We start from the raw sequence: 22,947 nt of genomic DNA, 5'->3' as shown, positions 1-22,947 counted from the left end.
TTTTGGTAAACAGGCGAGTGTGCGTGTTCAGGCAGCGGCATCTACGCAGACGTCTCCACAGCTCCAGTTCTGAAAGCCCCGCACCCCAGGACTTGAATGTATAAAGAACCAATTGCACCGGTGTGCGCAATCACATATTCAGAGGGACGTCTTTAATCTCACAGAAGCACGAACGTTTTTACGTTCAAGCGTATATCAGAAACAACGTGTGAACAGAGGAGCTGCTGGTATTTTCGCTGTTCGGCATGCTTCCTTGTAGCTCTCTTGAAGATCGCAGGCTTATGGGCTTGCTTTGCACGACTAGCTATAGGGAGAGAAAGAGAGAGCATCGGAAAACTTGCCTTTTGCCTTCTTCAGCACTGGAACCTAGTTGCTACGCCTTCTGTTTGTCCACGTGCACACAGACTATTCCTTGCCGAAAACCACGCAGAAACCTATCCACAAGCACCCAGGTATGTGCAGCCACCACCACGGGCACGCACACGCAGCTAGAGAAAAGCACCCACCTTTTCACACACTGATGCGTAAGCAAATGCGTGGCCGCCAACGTGCACACATCCGCAAGCACGCCCACTCCCATCTATGGCCAGAGAGACGTAGGGGAAACGTGCTGACATGCCTGAGGGTAAACACATCCGTTGATGTAACGCGCACTGCACAAACGTATACGCGGCTGCACGAGAATACACATATGGAGGGTACCTGCAGATATGTGCTTGTTCTTGGACGACCCTCTGCGTGAAATCATTTGTGCCTACCAACGTTTGTCTGTCCACATGCGTGTGCCTTGATGCTGGCTTCATTCATGCTTAAGCTGGTGTGAGTGAGTGCACAGCTGCGCTGTTTTTTGGCGAGGTTCTGCGTGTTGCACACTGTTGCCCAGTCCGGCATATCTCATGCGGACCGATGCAAGGGAGCTCTGCTAGTAAGGGAACAAAGACAGTCGCATGTAGTACTGAACGCTGCTCCGTGGTGCCGCTCTCCTACGGTAAATGCATCACAGTCGCCCGAGGAAAGACGCTTGGCAATCGATCTCCAAGAGAAACGAAACAGAGCATGCCATAATGCGAAAGAAGAGCACGGCATCTCTTCACAAGCTTATTCCCGATCCTTAGCTGAGGGCAAACACTTGTGTGCTTGTGGGAGAGCATGTGTCTTTCCTGTAAGCGTTTGGGAGTTTTGCGCAGGTCCATGTGGTGGGTTCGATAATCAACGTCTAGGATACCTGCAGACCGGTCCCTGTTTGTGTGGAGACAGTGTGCCTGAAAGTCTGTGTTCGTTAGTGCCTGCTGTATTTATGCGTTGCTCCACACGCGTGTGAGTTCATGTCTTTCTCTCCACGAGCATTTGGGTTGATTTCGTCACACAAGTGCGTCTGCGCTAGTATTGAGCTCAGCGGAGTGTGTCTGTTGACACTTGTTGTGCGTTGGCTGTGCCTGTGTGTAACACAGCACAGTCATGACTGCTCAAGCGAACAGTGAAAAGGGAAACCATCTAGGTGGAGGCAACAAAGGAAAGGCGAGGCATTATTGACGTTTGCTAGACAGAGACGGATTCACTGCGCTGACATTTCTCAGTTACATGAGAAGAAAGCTGAGCGGTAGATCGACCGGAGACATGTTCCCGAAGAGGGCACTTTGCGAATGAACAGCAGTATGCGCGGCTTTCAGGAGTGTGCCGGAAAGGTGCCCAAACCAGCACAGCCTGTCTTCAAAAGCTAGTGCCTATGTGACTGCACTGATGCACGTTCCCGTGTCTGCGAGTGTATAGACGGCTGTTACGTGTTCACACAAAGGCAAATGGTCCGGTTCTTCTTCTGTGCGTGCACACGCGACTACGTTCTCGCTTCCTGACAGAGGTAGGTCTGTGCATGCAAAACTCCGTGGTAAAACGCGTCTGCATATGTTTTGGTAAACAGGCGAGTGTGCGCGTTCAGGCAGCGGCATCTACGCCGACATCTCCACAGCTCCAGTTCTGAAAGCCCCGCACCCCAGGACTTGAATCTATAAACAACCAATTGCACCGGTGTGCGCAATCACATATTCAGAGGGACGTCTTTAATCTCACAGAAGCACGAACGTATTTGCCTTCAAGCATATATTGCAATAAATTTTGACTCGAACTTAACTTGATGGATTTCAACGCAATAAGCAAAGACAGCGCAGGGCGGCTGAGGAGTCCCCGCTGCTCCAGTGGCGCGCGCGGGAAAAACTTCTTCCGGAATTTTTATAAGGCCGGGTTCTTTGCTCAGGGTGCCATGTCACTCGTTCTTTCTGCGCATGTATCCTCTGTTGCCAGGCAGTTAATCTCCTATCTTCTCACCTACCCCTGCCCCCCCACCTTTAGAGGATCGAACATTTAAGGCAGTTGCATAACAAAGGGCAGGGGCTTCCCGTGTTGCACAATAACTCCTGAGCGTTTCCTTTTAAGAAGCTTTAATGAACAAACATCTCTAACTCTTAGAATTGTTTATTACAACTCCCGCCTTTTCTTTTTCTACTTATTTTGTTCATTAAAGCGTTGTAATTCTTGACTACTTAATACAAATAACTCAGTATCATCTTGATTGGGTAACTGCTCATACTTTCCTTTAACTAATAATAAATGTGCTGCTTCTAGCCTGCTTCTCACAATATCTATTACTTTATTAAAAATACATGGTCCAAACATCAACACTAGCATTAAGAGAATCAATGGCCCTGCTATAGTAGAGAGGAGGGTTGTAAGCCAAGGTGATTGTCTAAACCAGGTTTCGTACCAACTCTGCCGAGATTCATATTCCCTTTTTCGTTTTTCTATATTTTCTCGTAGCTTATTCATGGTGTTTCTTACTAGACCTGTGTGGTCTGCATATACACAGCTTTCCTCCTTTAAAGCTGTGCAAAGGCCTCCTTCTTTGAAGAACAATAGATCTAATCCTCGCCGGTTTTACAAGACCACTTCTGACAAGGATCTGACTGATTTTTCTAGTGCAGTAATAGATTGCTCTATTCTTAGCAGATCCTCATCGACAGCTACACTCAATGCTGCGAATTCTTGGTTTTGGTTGACTATTGAGGCAATTCCTCTTCCTGGACTTGCTACACTGAGGGCCATTATCATACCTAAGGTCAGAGCAGTGATCTGTTCCCTTTTCGTTAATCAGTGTGTAAAGACAGTTTCTAGCTGATATTCATATTCTTTCGGGTGATAAGTAATTTTAGGGATTACGACCACTTGTATACAAAATTCCTTCATGGTTTTTAGATAATTCATAGAAACACAAGGTGTAAGTCCGGTTTTTTAACATATCCACTTAGAATTATTGGCGGGTATTACCCAATCACCAGGCCTATTAGCTTTAAGGGTGCCATTTATACATAGATACCGTTTTCCAGGGGGTATTTGACCTATACATATTCCTTGCCCCTGGACTTGTTGCAACGATATTCCTTGAGTATTTTTTTCCCACCTACAAGACCCAGGATTTGATCCATTAGCGAGCTTTGGCATATTTCTTAGTCCAATAGCTTCGAAATATGGTGGTTTGGTGTTTAAGCATAACCAGCATTCTGCTGTTAAATTTGGGTGTGTTTTGTTAATCACCTGATAGCTCGCATTTATTAGAGTCCAAAGTGGGTTTACTTCTTCCGGTTGTGTAAATGCATCTATATCAGAGCTATCTGTCATTGTTATATTAAGTATCTTAGAAGTTTTATTTATCTCTAATTTCCCCGTTATTATCCCATTAGGGCCTATTGATTGGGATTTCCCTTCTGGGGCAGGTTCTTTTTGTATCTTTATAAGTGTCCCTTGATCAGTCCTAGTCTCCCAGATCCTTACACCCCAAGTTTTGCCAATTGACCACCCCTGGTCTTGCAGTTGCAAGACTGTAATTTCTAATGTTTTGCAATTCCCTGGGTCAGAACTACCATAAAACGATGGGAGAGATTGTCGACAATCTCTAGGCCACCAGTTGACTTGGAGGTATTTATCCGGATTGGCAATGCTCCACGCTGTGGCTATTGTCTCACAACCCCAATAAGCACAATAATATTGATTAGGATAGTTGCAATATCCCTTTGCTGGATTGGAGCTAGGGCACCAATAAGTTGATACTGCACTTCCCCTTTTATGTGGAGGTTTGCAGTGATCAAAATTCCAGTCTTCCCCAGAACCTAAATGTCCTAATAAATCACAAATGGTTACGTTAAATGAGGATGCACCTACGGTTACATTTTCTTCAATCACACGACTTTCCTCTGCTTGAATTAAAGTCCACTTAAACGGTCTATGTGCTGTTTCTCCATAGCTCAGCAATAATAGCAACAATAACATGGTGTACCAGATTGGGCTGCATTGACTCTGGCTCATGCCTCTTTGCTTTTTAGTTAGTGCTTGGGTGTGCCGCTTAACATTGGAGTAGCTCGGCCAATATTTTGGCATAGTTCCACTCAGGCTCTTGTTTCCACTGTTTCTTATTCCTCCGCCTCGCCTGTCGACTCGGTTGCTTCGAGCCACGAGGTAAACCATCTTCTCGGCAGCAAGAATATTTTTCAGGAAACCCTGAATGCTTTTGCTCTCCATGCCTTTGTTTATACGCTTCCCAATTACAGTCTTTGACTATAGGAGAGTGGCACAGTATTTTCTTTACGGTAGTTCTACGGCACACTCTTGTTATTTGTATTTTAGAGGGGTTGGTTCATAAGGGTGAGGAGCAAAACCGCTCAGGCTATATTTCGTAGGTGTATATACACCACCAGTCAGGACTGTCGGGTTGGATCTCTTTTTCATGTGACTTTTTATTTCAATGCCAAATCTGTAATTTCTAATTCTATATTATAACATTGATTGCATATTCCTCTAGGGGAATACCGTCTATACAAAGCAACCACCAATTGTTTCGGCACACTATGCACCTAAAGCATATAAAAAGGTGTCCTGATTTTCTTAAAAACAAGATTCTCTTTCAGTGAATTTTGCCTGTCAGCTAAAGCCTTCATATTAACTGCATTTTCCAGGAGAACCAGACACATGTTTTGGTAAACCTAGCAGTGGAATGCAAACTTATTGATAAGCATGGATGGACATCTCACGAGAGGGGCAACGAGAAACCGGTGACCAAGAAACTGACCAACTGTGTATAACATTCCATTCACGTGAATACTTCATATAAAAGTGGGAGAACACGAGGATCTCGTCCCTTTTGCCTTTGCTTTTTCCCTTCTGCTTATGGCCGACATTAGGAGAGGACCTTGCTAGTTGTCCCTGTGAACTGAGGCCTAGTGAGAGACTGAATCCAGCTCCGGTTGGCTGCAGAGTCTAATCCAGGACTTTGGTTGACGGCTCTGCAGTTGCTGAGACTTTCAAGATTGGTTTTGTATATTTTGTATTATTTTCTCTATTCTTATTAGTAGCATTAGTAAAACATTGTTAATTTTTCCAACTCTCTTCTCTCTGTCCTTCTTTCCCTCCCAATCGCCTGTCCTGAGTGGGAAGGGGGGAGAGGGAGGGGCAAAAGGGGGGAAGTGGAGGGGGGAAGAGGGGGTTAACAATACACCTGCCAGGGTTTTATTGTCACCCTGCAATCTTAACCCTCGACAGATAATTGGCGCCCAACGTGGGGCAAAGAGAAAGGGGTAAATTTGAAGTTTTTTGGCTTTTCTACTGCTCTGACGTACCTTTCAAGTTTCTTGGCACGGTGCCAACTCATAGAGTTGTGATACTCGCACGTCTGTTTGCTTTGGATATTATTTAGTTGTATTAAGGCAAAGTGAATTACACTGATTTAAAGATGTTATGGCATAAGCTGTATCAGTTATTTTCTACATTGTGCTCACTGATACCATATCTGTGTTGGGCCTTCTTTTTAAATCGAAGTATTCATTATATAACAACAAGGAACTGGACAATGGTCATGATGATACTGTTTGGTTTGGCACTGTTTTTTTTCATTATACTGCAGCTGCTAATGAATTTCTACTTGCCTCTGCTTTACCTTGAAAAGCCTCCAGGAGAGATTAAAGAGCAGTATGGCTCTGTGTTTGCTAATTGGTCGAGCGAATCTTTAGAAAGGCTGACTAACAATACTTTTGTTTTTTTGCTAGGACAGTTCGCAAATGTTTTAGAGAGTTTTGAATATCCTTGGAGTTTTGATAGAGCTGTGATGGTGTTATCTGGTTTGCTGAATGTGTGTCAGTTTGTGCTTCTGTTAAGAGAAATGGCGTTCAACAGGAGGGTTGCGTCTCTTTTTTGTCCTGAGATTTGTGGTGCATCTTCGGAAGCTTTAGCAGAAAGCACTCCTGGCCGCTTGAGAAAGAGCAAAACACAGAAAGCTGCCACTGCAGCCACTGCCCCCCCAATCGCGGCTTCACAGGCTGAAGCTACAGTTCCTCCGCAGAGTTCCTCTGCCAAGGTCGCTGCAGATAACGTTACTTCTCCAGCCAAAAGCTGTGCTGTTAAGAAAACCAGCTAGTGCAATTTACAATGACATAGATTACAAATAAAATAAAAAAATCAGAATTAAATTTCACAAATGTTACATATATGACAAAAGGATCATGGCCTATTAAGACTTAAATTCATTCCCTGCATTTTCTTGATCAGAGTGACAATTGATACATAACAGTCGGTATATCAGTCTTCTAGCAATGTCATCATACTGTCCCACAATAGCCACAGGTTCTTTCATAGACAAATCTGCAAGTCCAGTCAAATGCAGTCAGCCTGTAAGGTTGTCATAAATTTATTCCTCAAAATTTCTAACTCCATTTTGGCTGCCATATTTATTGGATATTGTTTTCCCTTACGGGATCGTAGTCCTGTTTCAGATCTATCAGTGCAGTATTGGCTTTATCGAAACATTGGCTGTTAATACTAGTGGAAATACAGCATTCGAAATTTCCTTGGGGATTTCTCACTTGCAGCAAGCAGATCTGCACCATCCAAGCAGCTTCTTGTAGGCCATGCAACTAAACAGAATTCTCAGAAAGCATTATTTGAGCTTACAATTTACTTAACAAACCTTGACCCAAGAGAGGTATAGGACTTTCTGGCAACTACAAGAATTCATGTATCAAAACTTTGTTCCAAATTTGGCATGCTATTGGTCCCAAAAAACAACCTTTCTTTCATTCTCTCCCATGGCCTCAAAAACTAGTACAGTGAATTTACTGAGAAATCTCTTACAACTAGTTACTACAGAATAAGTCTATTAAAAAAAAAAATTTGGTTTAATTTCCCAGCTTCATTAGAACTATGGATCCACTGGCAATGCCTTTAAAATTCAACCCTCAGACTCCTTCATGCAGTATGACAGTTCCCTAGCAGTAACATCGCTGGGGAGGGGGGAATAAAACCAACCTCTTGCCCCCATCTGAGATGGCAGGATCTCCAGCCCAGCATGAAAACGGATCAGTTTGAACTCCACATCAAACCAACCAGGCTCCACTCCACACCCAAATCAGTACCAGTCTGACCCAGAGAAGCACTGAGCACTCTGACCCCCAAAAGCTGACCAGTGTGAAAAGACCGACCTCAGCAAGGAGGTAAAATGATGAGCTCTCTCCCCAGATGTGTCAAAACCTAGGAAAAAAGACAGAAGCAAAAAGAAACAACACCAACAACCCCTGATTCAAAGTCGAGAAGCAACACGGTGCCACAACAAGGATGGATGACAATGCTCTAGGAAAAAAAAAAAAGAAAAGAGACAGAGTGGGGGGAGTAAAGCCCCCCTTTCTTCACTTAGCAGCAGGCAAACAGGTTTTTCCATATTTTTTTTTCTTCTTTCTCTTCTTGCCGCAGTTCAGATGTAGCCAAGGCCACGCAGCTGGCGTAATCGCTGGTAAGAAGTGGGAGGCTCTGGCAAACTCCTCGATTGCAATGAGCTGAGTTTATCTTGCAGCTTCACACAGGCCCGAAATCCATGTTCAGGCACAGGCCTGGGATAAGTTGCTTTTTTGTTCTCCCATTTCACTCCAACCATAACACACTTCATACACAATTCCAACCAGCTCAAGAGTTGCCACACACCTCAGCCCCATTTACCTTTTACGATTCACAGATGTCAAAAAACAGTATATTAAGCATCAATCCATTATTCCATTTTCCTAAATACAAATCAGTTCATATTCTAGCAGCTTTTAAATACAACCTCATACAATACCAAGTTCACATCATAGCATTTATGTGTTTGTTTGCTTGGTGGTTGTTTGTTTGTTTGTTTTTCTTTTTTTGGATTTTTTTGGTAGTGTTTTTTTTTTTGTTTTAATGGTTTTTTTTGGTGTTTTGTTTTTTTTTTTTTATGCAAAGGTGAGTCTAACAATTTAAGTTCTTTTCTGCTCTCAAAATTACTAGATAACAATATAAGCAATTACTTTAATGTGTAAGGATGCATCCTAAGGGGGAGCAAGGTGGAATTTTAGCAGTGGAACTGGTTCCCATTTTGTAATTATCTCCCCAAACAAAATTGTTTTGGTACCAAATAGAAATATGTGGGGATTTTTTTACACTGGCAGCATACCTCTGGCACATAACTTTAATGGTTTCTGGACAATAAGGGAAGAGTTTGCATGTTTCCTCATCTTTTTATTTAAATTACAAATATTTGACAAACTGCTTCTATCCTGGAGGATTTCAAAACACTTCAGATTTAAAATACAGCTCACTCTTTAAGAGAGCTTCTAACGCTTAGAGGAAATAGTTGAACATTGGTAGTTAAATAGTATACAGGATATAGTATACACACCCCCGTGGGAAAGGGGACAGAACAGGAAGAACAAATGCAAGAAAACTTGTGAGTCAAGATAAAGACAGCTGAGAAGGTGAAGGAAAGAGGGGAACAACAACAACAACAAACTCTACAAGAACGCTGCAAAGGCAATGACTCCCTACCTCCTATAAGCAGAGCTTGCTGAGCAATGGTCAACATGGAAGGAAAAAAAAAAACTCATCTTCTTCTGATATTTAATTATCAAAGTACTGAAAGGGGATCACAAACCACTATAACAAACACCATGATGACCTTAAACTCTAGAGTCAAAACAACAGAGACTTTATCATGCTTTTTTTTTTTTTCCCACAAGTGACTTTATGATACACTTTGTTGAAAGAACTGAATAGTTCATTATCCAATACTTCTTTTGATACTTCTTTAAGTGTGGCACCTCAAGTTTTATTTATTACAGATCATGTAAACTTTGCCCTGAACAGGTACAGAATTACTTGTTTACTTATAAACTTAGTACTACTATTCTGACCTATCCCAATATTTGATCATGTTGAAAGTATCACAGAATTCATTTTTCCAGTATTCAGGGGAGTAAAAGTAGTATTAGTATTCCTCTTTTGCCCATGGGAAAGATTACAGGGACTTGATTCAAACTACTACATGTGCACCAATTTTGTCAAGTCAGTCTGAGCTACACAGAATCTGATTTATCAGGGAATTTACTTTTTTTTTTTTTTTTTTGTTGTGGAAAGTTTATATATGCTTTTATATATTCAAAGTCTATCTTCCATTAAAGTGAATAGCAAGAGAAAGTGCTGAGAGTTTCTGCAAATCTCCTCCCAAGTCGATATCAAGAAAATAAGGTGCTCCTCAGTGATGTTCTGGTTTTTAGATTATTTGTCTTGCATTCATCCCAGTGGGAGAAGAGTGACAAATGCAGGAGTGTGATCTAGTTCATCAAGATTTGTATTAAGACACTCGTCTTTTCTCATTCTGCTAGCTGAAATCAACACTTTGCTACTCTTTTAAATGTGATTTAACCACTGACCACAGGGGCCCATGCAGTGGTGGCAGAAAAATCGTACCTTGAAAAACAGTAAGTCCTTAATGCAGAACCAGAAAAAGGGTAAGACCTGCTAAAAACAGGGTGAGGCCTTAATGCAAAACTTGTCAACTGTGTCTCCTGATTTTGTTAAAAACCAAGTTTCTCTTTTAGTGAATTTGCCTGTCAGCTAAAGCTTTCATATTAGCTGCTTTCCCAAAAAGCCAGATAGACACAGCAATGGAATGTGAGGTCATGGATGAGGATGGATGGATGTACATCTCACAAAAGGGGCAACGAGAAACAGGTGACCAGAAACTGACCAACAGAGTATAACATCCCATTCACGTGAATACTTCATATAAAAGTGGGAGATCACAAGGATCTCGTCCCTTTTTCCTTATGGCTGACATTAGGAGAGGACCTTGCTAGTTGTCCCTGGGAACTGAGGCCTCAGTGGGAAGGGGGAGAGGGAGGGGCTGAAGGGGGAAGTGGGGGGAGTTTTATTGTCATCCCGCAATCAAAACCTCGACACTGTGGAAATTTCACAACCACATAATAGTAAGAATGCTTAAAAATGGATGAAAAAAAGTATTTTTCTTTAGTTGTGTAATTTTAAAAAATAACATTTATTACAACTGAACACATAAAAAGTAAGTAGATAAGTAAAAGTCAGCTTTAGACAAGATGCCATTATGAAGATGCCGTTCTGAAAAGATGCATCTAAGCCTTTATATTGGTGAAATAGAAAAGGTTTTTGGAATGGGAGGTTCCAGGCAACTTGATGTACTGATAGCAATTTTTAAAAATTAAATCTTTATTTATAGAAAACGGTTGGTTTAGGAATATTGGGAGAGGAATGGGATGATATCAAAAATACCAGTGCCAGCAGACTGGTAATGCTTTCGGTGGTGCCAGTTCCAGCCCTTCTCCTCAGTGGCCTCAGGCCTGCAACCCTCCAGGACCCAATGGAGAACAACCAGAAAGGGCATGAGTCGTGGTGGCCACTTAGAGTCCAGTTTTCCAGCCCTTGTTCCTCTGGCCATTTCTGCGGAACACAACAGGAAGGTTACATTCTGTATTGCTTTGCCCAGAGCTCCCCACTGGGAGCCACAGTTTGATATTAAGCCACTAGAGACTGTCCAGAAGAGGGCTGCAAAGTTGTGAAGGGTTTGGAGGGGAAGCTGTATGAGGAGTGGCTAAAGTCACTTGGTTTGTTCAGCCTGGAGGAGACTGAGAGGAGACCTTATGGGGCTACAGCTTCCTGTGGGAAACTGCAGCGGGTCTGTGGAATCCTTGACAGAAAATATGAGAGTAGAGATCAGCCTTGAGATATTAAGATTTACTCTTGAGAAGGATGGGAGTAAAGGAGTATCCGGAGAGAGGAGAGATGTACCCGTGAGAGAGAAGGGGATAGAAGAATAACATGGATGATAGAAAAATTAACCAATGAGATGTTAGTGCTGTAACTTGTAACCAATAGTGAAAAGACACATGAACTGGTAGAATTGTATAAAAATGCACTTGTAGCAATAAATGGCATCTATTACTTTCATCTTGAAAGAACTTGGTCCATGTCGTTTGTCCGTCTCAATCGCGACATATGGTGACCCCGGCGTGATCGTGCCTGAAGAGGATCTCGCGTGACAAGGTGACAGCGTGAAGCTGTGAACAGCCGAAGAAGAGCTGTGGAGACGGAGCCCGGTACAGCTGATAAGAGCAGCCGAGGAGAGCTGCCGAAGATCCGGATCGATTGAAAAGACACCTCGCTAAGGAGTAGGTGAGCTACCGGGAACAGGGGGGGTGAAACTTATCTAAAGAAGAGGGTACTGTATTATCCACATGGAAGCTGCTTCTGAAGAAGCAGGGTGTTAGCCTTCCGGAACTGACTTTAAGAAAAATGTTACTATGGGGCAAAGCACAAGGTTTAGAGGTTAATCCTGTGACCGCATTTAGTGTGTCACAATGGATGGACTTGGGGGATAAACTGTTTGACAGTGCTACCCAAGGGTCCAAGGAAGCAACTGAACTGTTAACGACGTGGCGCTTGTTATTAGATACTCTGAAAGAGTCAAAACAGCAACAGGATAAGGCAGAGGAGGGGGATGGTCTTCTTGGCTCTCCTGGGCCAGATTCGGAGAAAAAAGCAAGATTAAGTACTGCTCCGACCCCCCCTGTTACTAAGGATTCGTCAAAACTGCCCAAGTCCATATTATCTGACACGGATAAGGATCCACGGCACTTTCTTGGAAAGTTAAAAGGAGTAAAGGAGGAGCGTACGTATGTGTGGCCCCGAGATCAGAAAAAAGTTATGAAAGACTCGTATACATATGTGTGGTCCCGAGATCAGATAAAAGCTATGAAAGACTCACATGAAAAAACAGCATTGGGTTATGTGCGATCTCGGGAAGGGGCCCTCGAAACACCGGTCGGAGCGGTGCATTCGGCCGACTGCTCCGCTGTCATTAATCACGGCTCGAACCTCTCCTCTACCATCATCAACCGCGGTTCCGCCGTCTGCGTCACCGCCATTGATCACAGTTCAACCCTCTGCCCTGCTGCTATCAGTCGGAGAAGAAAAAAAATGGACATTTTTTTTTTCCTATCCCCCCTTGCCTGGAGATTTAGGTGGGGAGGACCCCCCCGTGGTGAGCCAGACCAAGCCAAATAACGTAATTCCTACAGATTGGGGTCCCCCCAACCTGCCCCCGCCTCCCTCCCACACTGCTGAAAAGCGAATTCCTGAGGGTGGGGGTAGAGTTTCAGAGAGTAAACTGGACTTACCAAAAAGCTGGGATTTACCCCCAGTTTCGATTACAGTTTAACCACGGGACCCTGTGCATTTCTGGAAGAGACACTAATTGACACACCACAACTACAGGCACGATAACTTTCTGAAATCCTGAGGCAGTCAACAGACCTCGCATATCAAGCTATGATAAAGGTGCCTGAAACCGACAAAACAGCCAAATCATTTGCAACTATTAATCAGGGTCCCAGTGAGAATTACATGCAATTTATTGACCATCTTCAAGAGGCCATCAATAAGCAGGTTGAAAACTTAGAAGCTAACGAAGCATTGCTGTTGAAATTAGCAGTAGAGAATGCTAATGTTTGCTATCAACATGTTATCTGCAAGTTTTACAGTACATATTATGTGTTTCTGTGTATTGCCTCTCTGAAAATCAAGCAGCTTCTTAGGAATGTGAGTTACTTGTTTTACTAGTTGTGTTTCAGTGCGCCGTAAAACTCTCTCCCCATTTTTCCCAGTCGTGCTGCAAGCAGCCTGTGTTTTCTACCCCTCCCTCCCCCTTCTCAAGGTTTTTACTTGCAAGATGGGGTCAGGAATAATTGTTTTCAGTTGTGTTCCTGAAAAATCAGTATTGGGAGGTGTTTTAAAACTTAGGAAAGCACTCTGAATTATGAGGAAGGAAGACCTTATAAATATTGACATCAGTGTTGGCTGCTGTTTAAGTTAGATGAATGGGAAAAGTGGCCGGAGGATAGAATCTTGAAGCATACTGCTTTGTTGCAATTAATGTTGTTTTTAAGGTGAGAAGAGCAGGACAAAATAAATCTCTACAAGAGATCATTAGATCATTACAGACAGTTTTATAGCTGGAACAGTTTGAACGTCAACAAGCTGAGAGAGAGTTAACTGATAACACACAGGTCACAGTAAACATGCTGAAGTCTGCAAGATGCTTTCCTCATTAACCTGTTTTCTTTGTGGGTGCATTTTGTGATAATACAGAAGATCATAAGTAATTTAGTTCTTTACTGCGTGAATGCCATGGTAAAATTTTGTGTGTAGTAGCTGTTATTTTTTTTTCTTTTCTCTAGCATGCTACCTTTATCCCAGCATTCAGACTTGCGCAACTCTGTGACAGGCTGTGTCTCATCTCGGTGTGCTGGATTTGGTTTTTCCGTATGCACATCATGTAAAGAATCCTGGTTTTGGAATAACAGCTGTAGCGCACCATATGAGACACTTTAAAAAAAAAAAAAACAAAACACCAAACAAAACAAAACAAAAAGGCCTTGCCCAGTCCAGCTCGCTGCGGCGGCAGGTGCTGATGGGGGTCCAGCGCGCACTGACTTATTTTGCCCGGGAGACCCAGAGGTACCTCCACCTGGCTGGGCAGTAAGCAGCCCCATGGTGCAATGCAAAAATTGAGATATTGTCTTTAATTGGTGTAACTATGATCCATCTGCTTATTTGAACTTGGTAGATGGTTTTCACATCTGAGCTCAGTATTTTAGTTTGCATATTCATGTTTGGTACCAAAAGAATCTTGTTTGGGGAGATAATTACAAAATGGGAACCGGTTCCACTGCTAAAATTCCACCTTGCCTCCCCTTAGGATACATCCTTACACATTAGAATGATTGCTTATATTGTTAGAAAAGCATTTAAATTGTTAAAATGCTACGATAGCTGTGAATTTGGAAGAGGTTGTATTTAAAAGTTGCTAGAATATTAACTGATTTGGATCTAGGAAAATAGACTAATGGATTTATGTTGATTATACTGGTTTATACTGTTTTTTGACATCTCTAAATTGTAAAAGGTAAATGGAGCTAAGGAATGTAACTATTTCTGAGCTACTCGAAATTGCATATAAAGTGTAGTTGGAATGAAATGGGTAAACAAAAGAGCAAAACATCCCAGGCCTGTGTGCAGCTCATTGTAACTGAGAAGTTTCCCAGAGCCTCCTACTTCGTACCAGCCATTATGCCAGCTGCGTGACCTTGGTTATATCTACACTGCAAAGAAAGAAAAAACAACTGGAAAAACCTGGCTGCCTGCTTTTAAAGCAGTGAAAGGAGGGTTCTCTCTCCCCACCACTGCAGCGATGTAATACTGAATGGAGCAGTCCGAGGGTGAAATTTAAAGGCATCACCAGTGGATCCATAGTTCTAATGAAACTGGAAAATTAAACCAAAAATTTGTTAATAGACTTATTCTGTGGTAATTAGTTGTAAGTGACTTCTTAGTAAATTCACCATGCTGGTTTTTGAGGTCATGAGAGAGAACGAAAGAAAGGCCGTTCTTTGAGACCAATGGAATGCCAAATTTGGAACAAAGTTTAAATACATGAACTCTTATAGTTGTTAGAAACTCCTATACCTCTCCTAGGTTAAGATTTGTTAAGTAAATTGTAAGCTCAAATAACGTTTTCTGAAAATTCTGTTTAGTTGCATAGTCTACAAGAAGCTGCTTGGATGGCGCAGATCTGCCATATTTACATACAAAGCACCTATTACCATATCAATAAACATTCTTTGGAACCACTCTGACAGCAGAGGTAAGAACAGGAGTTAGCCTGTTAGTACCTCAGCAATGGTTTCCAACAACTTAAAAAAAAGCCACAAGACTCTGTTTCTAGAATGTTTTCCTCATCTCGCATTAGACTGGATGACATTTTCATATGTCATGACCTGTAGGTCTCTGGTAAGTGGCTGCTTCCAGTTACGACAGAGGGAGTTTAGAAGCTCTGTAATTAAGTAACTTAACCATTTTTGAAAACTCGCTGAAGCCTCATTTTGTCAGCAACTGGCTTATGCCTTGAGATTGAACAACTCATACATATGCTTAAAATATGTGTGTTTTTTCTAGGAATTAAAGTTTTGAGATTGCTAAGTTCAGCCAATAGAGCAGCATGTGGATAATTTCATGTTTTGGTCAAAACAAAATTGTGTAAAAACAGTACTTAAAATGCATGTTAAAAACATCACTGTAAGCATTTATTCTAATCTTTAATGGTCCTTTTTATTTAGTATAATCATCCTTTTGAAGATGATTTACTTATCTCCATGGAAACTCTCACTTACAGTACGCCTGACGGTAAGAACTTCGTAAAGCTTCAATATTTACGTGCTGTGTATTTATACTTAGTCAAGCATGCAACTGGTGGAAGTTATATAACATTTGATGGCAGAAGATGCTGAATTTTGTACACTTTGGTGTGGCCTTTCATATGTAAACTTTGAGGCATGCATGTAATACCTGGAGATTTTCTTTATATGCACCATTTTGGTCTATTGCGTGCTCTGTTTTAGACAACAGAAAAGAGTTATTAGTGAAGTTCAGGATAACAATGGTTAATATTTAGATGACTTGTAAGAAGAAGGATCAAAGTGAAGAAGACTGAGAGGAAACAAAGGAATGACACATTCCTGTGTAACCTCATCTAGGTGTTCCTGCTCTGGCAGGTAAACTGGACTAGATGATCATTCAGTCAGCTGATCGGAGCCAGCCGAGCGAGAGCCGGAGCCGGCGGGGTTCAGCCGACCACGAGGTTCAGCCGAGATTAGGAAGCTCAGAGGGAAACGTACAGGGACAGCGTGATTCCCGGCGAGTCCCGATCCCTGCAGCCCCAGCAGCCATTGCGAGAGAGCGGCTGACGTGGCAGGGGGCGTTCCCACGGTGACGGCGGGAGGTTTAAAAGCGGCTGAAACTCGATACTATCATTCAGTCAGCTGATCGGAGCCAGCCGAGTGAGAGCCGGAGCCGGCGGGGTTCAGCCGACCACGAGGTTCAGCCAAGATTAGGAAGTTCAGAGGGAAACGTACAGGGACAGCGTGATTCCCGGCGTCCCGATCCCTGCAGCCCCGGCAGCCATTGCGAGAGAGCGGCTGACGTGGCGGGGGACGTTCCCACGGTGACGGCGACCACACCCCCTCCTCTTGTCTTGAAAAATCCTTTGGGAGGGCAGCGACTAGTCGCTGTCCACCAGGTGTAGGGAGGAGCAACCAGCTTGTGTAGCGGGTGAGTCCCACCCACACTGTGCTGCAGCAGCAGGTGTGATAGCTTGTGTAGCAGGGTGCAGAGAGCACTTGTCGCTTGTCAGCCCCTCTAACTTATTGCCAGCATCCCAGACTGCTGACGACCATGGTCGCCTCCAGGAGGAGAGCTTGTCTCAAACAGACTGTGGCTACGCAGACTGAGGAGCTTCTGTCCCAAACGGTGGCTGTTCAGGTCTCTGGCTGCAGGGAGTGCCAGAGCCTGCTGCTGCCGGGGGAGGGAGGCCAGCAGTCCACCTGTGTGGGGTGTGAGCAGGTGCAAGATCTGCTTGACATGGTTGTGAAACTTAAGGAGGAGGTTGAGACGCTGAGGACCATAAGGGAGTGCGAAAGGGAGATCGACTGGTGGAGTAACACCCTGACGGGCCAGTCGGAAAGGTCCCAGGGAGGTACCCCCCAAAAGGAGATGGACCTCCTGCCCTCTCGGACAGAGGCGGAAGTCCTGAGAGGCCCCCTCCCTTGTTGCTGTCGGGCAGACGTAGGGGACCTAAAAGACGACGAGGGTTGGAAGTGTATTCCGGTTCAGCGTCACAGGCAGACCCCTCCCTGCCTGCTTTGTCTCCCCAGGTGCCCCTCCGTAATAGGTTTGAGGCCCTGGATCTTGAAGAAGAGGTAGGTGAGGAGGTGGTGCCAAACCTGCCTACAAGATCACATAGGAAGAAGCGGTTGACTTCACAACTTACGACTGCCTCTGATAAGAAAGAAAGAAGGGTGATTTTAATAGGAAATTCCCTTCTGAAAGGAACAGAGGGCCCAATATGCAGAGTTGACCCTCATCTTAGGGAAGTTTGTAGTCTACCTGGAGCTCGGATCAAGGATATTGCTAGAGAGCTCCCCAAACTGGTGCACCCGACAGACTACTACCCGCTGCTGGTCTTCCAGACAGATGGGGAGGAAGCTGCTTCCCGTAGTCTGAGGGGAATGAAGAACGATTTCAAGGTCTTGGGAAGGATGGTGAAAGACTCAGGGGCTCAAGTGATCTTCTCTTCACTCCTTCCATCTTCAAGTGACGATGTAGGATGGAATAAGAAAATTCAGTCTCATAATGGTTGGCTCGAAGACTGGTGCTACAGGCAGGGCTTTGGATTTTTTGATAATGGTTGGTTTTATAAGACACCAGTCCGGACAGTGTCACACGGGAAAGGTTTATCTCGCAGGGGCAAAAGGATGCTGGGGCAGGAATTAGCTGGGCTCATTTGGAGAGCTTTAAACTAGGCTCGAAGGGAGATGGGGTTGTAGCTGGGCTTGTCCCAGTGGGGCAGCATTCTAAAACTGATGAGGACCGGGTGGCCTCCTATGCCCCTAGGGAGAAATTGGTGTGCTCTGCTCGCTCCCTGAAATGCCTGTACACCAATGCGTGCAGCATGGGGAATAAGCAGGAGGAGTTAGAATCCTGTGTTCGGTCGGGAGATTATGATCTGGTGGCAATTACGGAAACATGGTGGGACAGTTCACATGACTGGAATGTGGTCATGGATGGCTATGCCCTTTTCAGGAAAGACAGGCCAGCCAGGCGTGGTGGTGGAGTTGCTCTCTATGTGAGAGAGCAACTACAATGTACTAAATTCTGCCCAGGAGTGGATGACGAGCGAGTTGAGAGTGTATGGGTCAGGATCAAGGGGCAGGCTGGCAGGGGTGACACTGTTGTGGGCGTCTGTTACAGGCCACCAGATCAGGATGAGGAAGTTGATGAGGCCTTCTATGGGCAGTTGAGAGTGGCCTCACAGTCACAGGCCCTGGTTGTTGTGGGGGATTTTAACTTCCCTGATGTTTGCAGGAAGGACCATTCAGCCAGCCAGCCACAGTCCAGAAGGTTCCTCCAGTGCATTGATGATAACTTCCTCATGCAGATGGTGGAGGAGCCGACTAGGAGAGGTGCACTGCTGGATCTCATCCTCACTAACAAGGAGGGTCTGGTCGAAGCAGTAAAGGTTGAGGGCTGCCTGGGTTGCAGTGAACACGAGATGGTGGAGTTCAGCATCTTGGGTGGCAGGAACAGAATAGCAAGTAGAATTGCAACCCTGGACTTTAGCAGGGCTAACTTTGGCCTTTTCAAGCAATTGCTGGGGGAAATCCCATGGGCAAGACTGCTTGAAGGAAAAGGGGCCCAAGATAGCTGGATTGCATTCAGAGATTGCTTCTTCCACGCTCAGGATCAGAGCATCCCCACATGAAGGAAGTCAAGGAAGGGAGCCAGGAGGCCTGTGTGGTTGAATAGGGATCTGTTGGGTATGCTCAAGCAGAAGCGGAGAGTTTACATGTCATGGAAGCAGGGGCTGGCCACTTGGGAAGAATATAAGGCTGCTGTTAGAGGATGTAGGAAGGCAGCTAGGATAGCCAAGGCCTCCTTAGAATTACAGTTGGCGAGAGGGGTCAAGGACAGCAAAAAGAACTTTTTCAAATACATAGCAGATACAACTAATACCAAAGGCAATGTAGGCCCACTGATGAACGGGGTGGGTGCCCTAGTGGCAGAAGATACAGAGAAGGCAGAATTACTGAATGCCTTCTTTGTCTCTGTCTACTCTGCTGGAGGCTGTCCTGGGGAGCCCTGTACCCCTGAGACCCCGGATGAAGCCAGGTCAATGGAGGAGTTTGCTTTAGTCAATGAGGACTGGGTTAGGGAGCAATTAAATAGTCTGGACATCCATAAATCCATGGGTCCAGATGGGATGCATCCGTGGGTGCTGAGGGAGCTGGCTGAAGTCATTGCTGGACCGCTCTCCATCATCTTTGCCAAGTCTTGGGAAACGGGAGAGGTGCCCGAGGACTGGAGGAAAGCAAATGTCACTCCAGTCTTCAAAAAGGGCAAGAAGGAGGACCCGGGTAATTATAGACCGGTCAGCCTCACCTCTGTCCCTGGGAAAGTAATGGAACAGCTTATCCTTGGTGCCATCTCAAGGCATATCAAGGATAAGAGGTTTATTAGGGGCAGACAGCATGGCTTTACCAAGGGTAAGTCGTGCTTGACCAACCTCATAGCCTTTTATGAGAATGTAACAAGGTGGATGGATGATGGCAGAGCGGTGGATGTGGTCTACCTTGACTTCAGTAAAGCCTTTGACACAGTCTCCCACAGCATCCTCACAGCTAAGTTGAGGAGGTGTGGTCTAGACAATAGAGTAGTGAGGTGGGTTGCAAACTGGCTTAAGGAGAGAAGCCAGAGAGTGGTAGTCAATGGTGCGGAGTCTAGTTGGAGGCCAGTATCTAGTGGAGTGCCTCAGGGGTCAGTACTGGGGCCAATATTATTCAATGTATTCATTAACGATTTAGACGAGGGAATAGAGTGTACTATCAGCAAGTTTGCTGATGACACTAAGCTGGGAGGGGTGGCTGACACGCCAGAAGGCTGTGCTGCCATCTAGCGGGACCTGGACAGGCTGGAGAGTTGGGCGGGGAATAACCTAATGAAATTTAACAAGGGCAAGTGTAGAGTCCTGCATCTGGGCAGGAACAACCCCAGGTTCCAGTATAGGTTGGGAAATTACATATTAGAGAGCAGTGTAGGGGAAAGGGACCTGGGGGTCCTGGTGGACAGCAGGATGACCATGAGCCAGCACTGTGCCCTTGTGGCCAGGAAGGCCAATGGCATCCTGGGGTGTATTAGAAGGGGGGTGGCTAGTAGATAGAGAGAGGTCCTCCTTCCCCTCTACTCCACCCTGGTGAGACCCCATCTGGAATATTGTGTCCAGTTCTGGGCCCCTCAGTTCCAGAAGGACAGGGAACTGCTGGAGAGGGTCCAGCGTAGGGCAACGAAGATGATTAAGGGAGTGGAGCACCTCCCTTATGAAGAAAGGCTGAGGGAGCTGGGTCTCTTTAGTTTGGAGAAGAGGAGACTAAGGGGGGACCTCATTAATGTTTATAAATATATAAAGGGTGAGTGCCATGAGGATGGAGCCAGGCTCTTCTTGGTGGCAAACAATGATAGGACAAGGGGTAATGGGATCAAGCTGGAACACAAGAGGTTCCGCTTAAATTTGAGAAAAAACTTCTTTTCAGTGAGGGTGACAGAGCAGTGGAACAGGCTGCCCAGGGAGGTTGTGGAGTCTCCTTTTCTGGAGACATTCAAAACGCGCCTGGACATGTTCCTGTGCGACCTCACCTAGGTGTTCCTGCTCCAGCAGGGGGATTGGACTAGATGATCTTTTGAGGTCCCTTCCAATCCCAAACATACTGTGATACTGTGATCTTTTGAGGTTCTTTCCAATCCCTAACATTCTGTGATTCTGTGAATGGAGGTATTAGCGGGAAGTTGTTACACATGAATGGACTGTGTAATTTCCTTTCTGCTTAGTATTCTGAAAGCTGCTCTGATAAGTTTCTCTTATGTCAAATGTCAGGGGGAACTGGGTGGATAGTCTCTTTAACTTTTCATTGAATGTTTCAGTGGTTAGCATAAATCTGTACCACATTGTGCTATGTCATGTTTTTCCAGTGTTTCATTATAAATGTTGATCCATTATAGAGTTGACAATGCTTATGCAGAGTTTATTGGGGAAAAAAAAAAAACTGTAGTTCTAAAATACTTTGGGGTTTTAGTAGGACTTATGACTTAGCGTCTTCGTGGCTTTACAGGGAAATGAAATGTTCTACCAGTTTTATTATCACTGAAGTGATGATTACGTTTCTTAAGTTACTTTATCAATTCTTGTAAAGTAGAACTTAGCACACATACACGTGATGTACTACCACAGTACCAAGCCTTATCTAATCATTGCACCAAATATGATTTACCTTTTAAAGGCTTTTACAGACTGGGAAAATTGCATTTCATAGCATTTTGTATACATTGTCCATCAAGAGAAGGAGAGGGTGGCATACAGCACTGTAATTCACAACCATTGATTTGTAAAGGCCGGCTTATACTTTTGGTTTACTAACCTCTATTCAGTATGGAATTAACATGGATCTCATTCCTGTCAAGCCTTAACTATGGCTTTAACTAACGTCAGATACCATGTAGTCAGTATGCATTCAATAATATTTTAAGAGTAAAATAATTTGCCTTTTTTCCCCTCTTCATGGCATGTGCGGCTGTAATGCTCCTTGGATTTTAGCTTAGTGTTGCTAGACTTAGCATGTGATTTAGTTGTTGCTTTGTTTTTCTTTTGTTTTGCCTCACTTCTCAATTAACTTAGAATTACAATTTTCTCTTGGCTTGTTTACTTATGAGTTTTTGCTTCTACAATTGTATTGGAGGCTGTTCAGATTTGATAATGTGTTGTTACTATGTAATATGTTCTTCCTAAATGTTTATGTTTGTTAGACTGATTCTGGGTGTATATATAGTGCTATAAGAAAAGCTGTGTTTATACTGATCTCTCTTGTTATTTCTAGGACCAAAATCATGGGAGGATGTGTCAACCGAGGACCTTAGAAAATGGCAGGAGGAAGTAGTTGAGGTAGCTATTAATGTAGTCCTACTATGCAGTTTGTAGTAATGTTTCTTTTTCCTTCATATATAATATCTATAGGAATAAATTCAAATCTTGCTGTGCCATATCATATTTGCAAGAGGTATTAATCAATTAATTCAACATCTGCCTTAAAATAGGGTTTTAGGATAAATTGGTTAAGACTGTCAGATGAGACAGACTAAAATAGATGACCATTTACCAGTGCTAAGCACCTGTCTTTGCCAGGCTAAAGCCATTACTGTTGTGTGATCTGTATTTTTTTATTCTGAGTACTTACATTAAACAAGCAGTTACTTCTTTTTCTATTTCCTGAACTCCCTCGTAAGAACTCAACAGTGAATTTATTCTAAATCTCAGTGTTTCTGCCATAACTGCCAAAAGTCACCTTGTTGCTACATTCCTAATATCTGCCTAAAAAGCTAAGTTATGTGGTGTGCCTTGGGAGTTAACACAGAAGCTGTTTGGAACCCCACAGAGTGAGGGGACAAGGGGTAAAATTCAGTCTTGGGAAACAAGAGAGTATCTAATGGAGAGAGCAAAGGGGCTGTATTTCCTTTTCCACTCCTGGGTAATACCTTGTGCATCCTCTACTAATCCTTGCTGCACAACTTTACAGACTAAATACATTAAGGACTGTAAGAGGAATTATCTGTCTTAGCCTGGGCCAAGGTAGCTAAAGCTTACATTCTTGTAGCGATTTTAACAGCAATAGTATGACAAGAAGTAAGTGATCAGGTAACTTTTAACATGTATAGCATTTGTGGCTTTTCTGATCAGGCCGTGGGAAACCTGATGGAAACGGAATTATTATTTAGGAAGTGCCTAGTTGTGAGATGTACCAAAGTAAACAAAGGCATCCATTAATTACTATTCTAATATTCTTCTGATGTTTCTTCTTTTCCTGTTTCTAATTGCAGTGTAACAGAGGAAGTGAGAGGAATGCAGGTAAAGTGTTTAAGAAAATAAGTGCCATA

Source organism: Columba livia (assembly GCF_036013475.1).
Source record: "Columba livia isolate bColLiv1 breed racing homer chromosome W unlocalized genomic scaffold, bColLiv1.pat.W.v2 SUPER_W_unloc_4, whole genome shotgun sequence".
Taxonomy (NCBI): Eukaryota; Metazoa; Chordata; class Aves; order Columbiformes; family Columbidae; genus Columba; species Columba livia.
The sequence above is the reverse complement of the archived record's forward strand: the minus strand, read 5'-3'. Positions refer to the sequence as shown.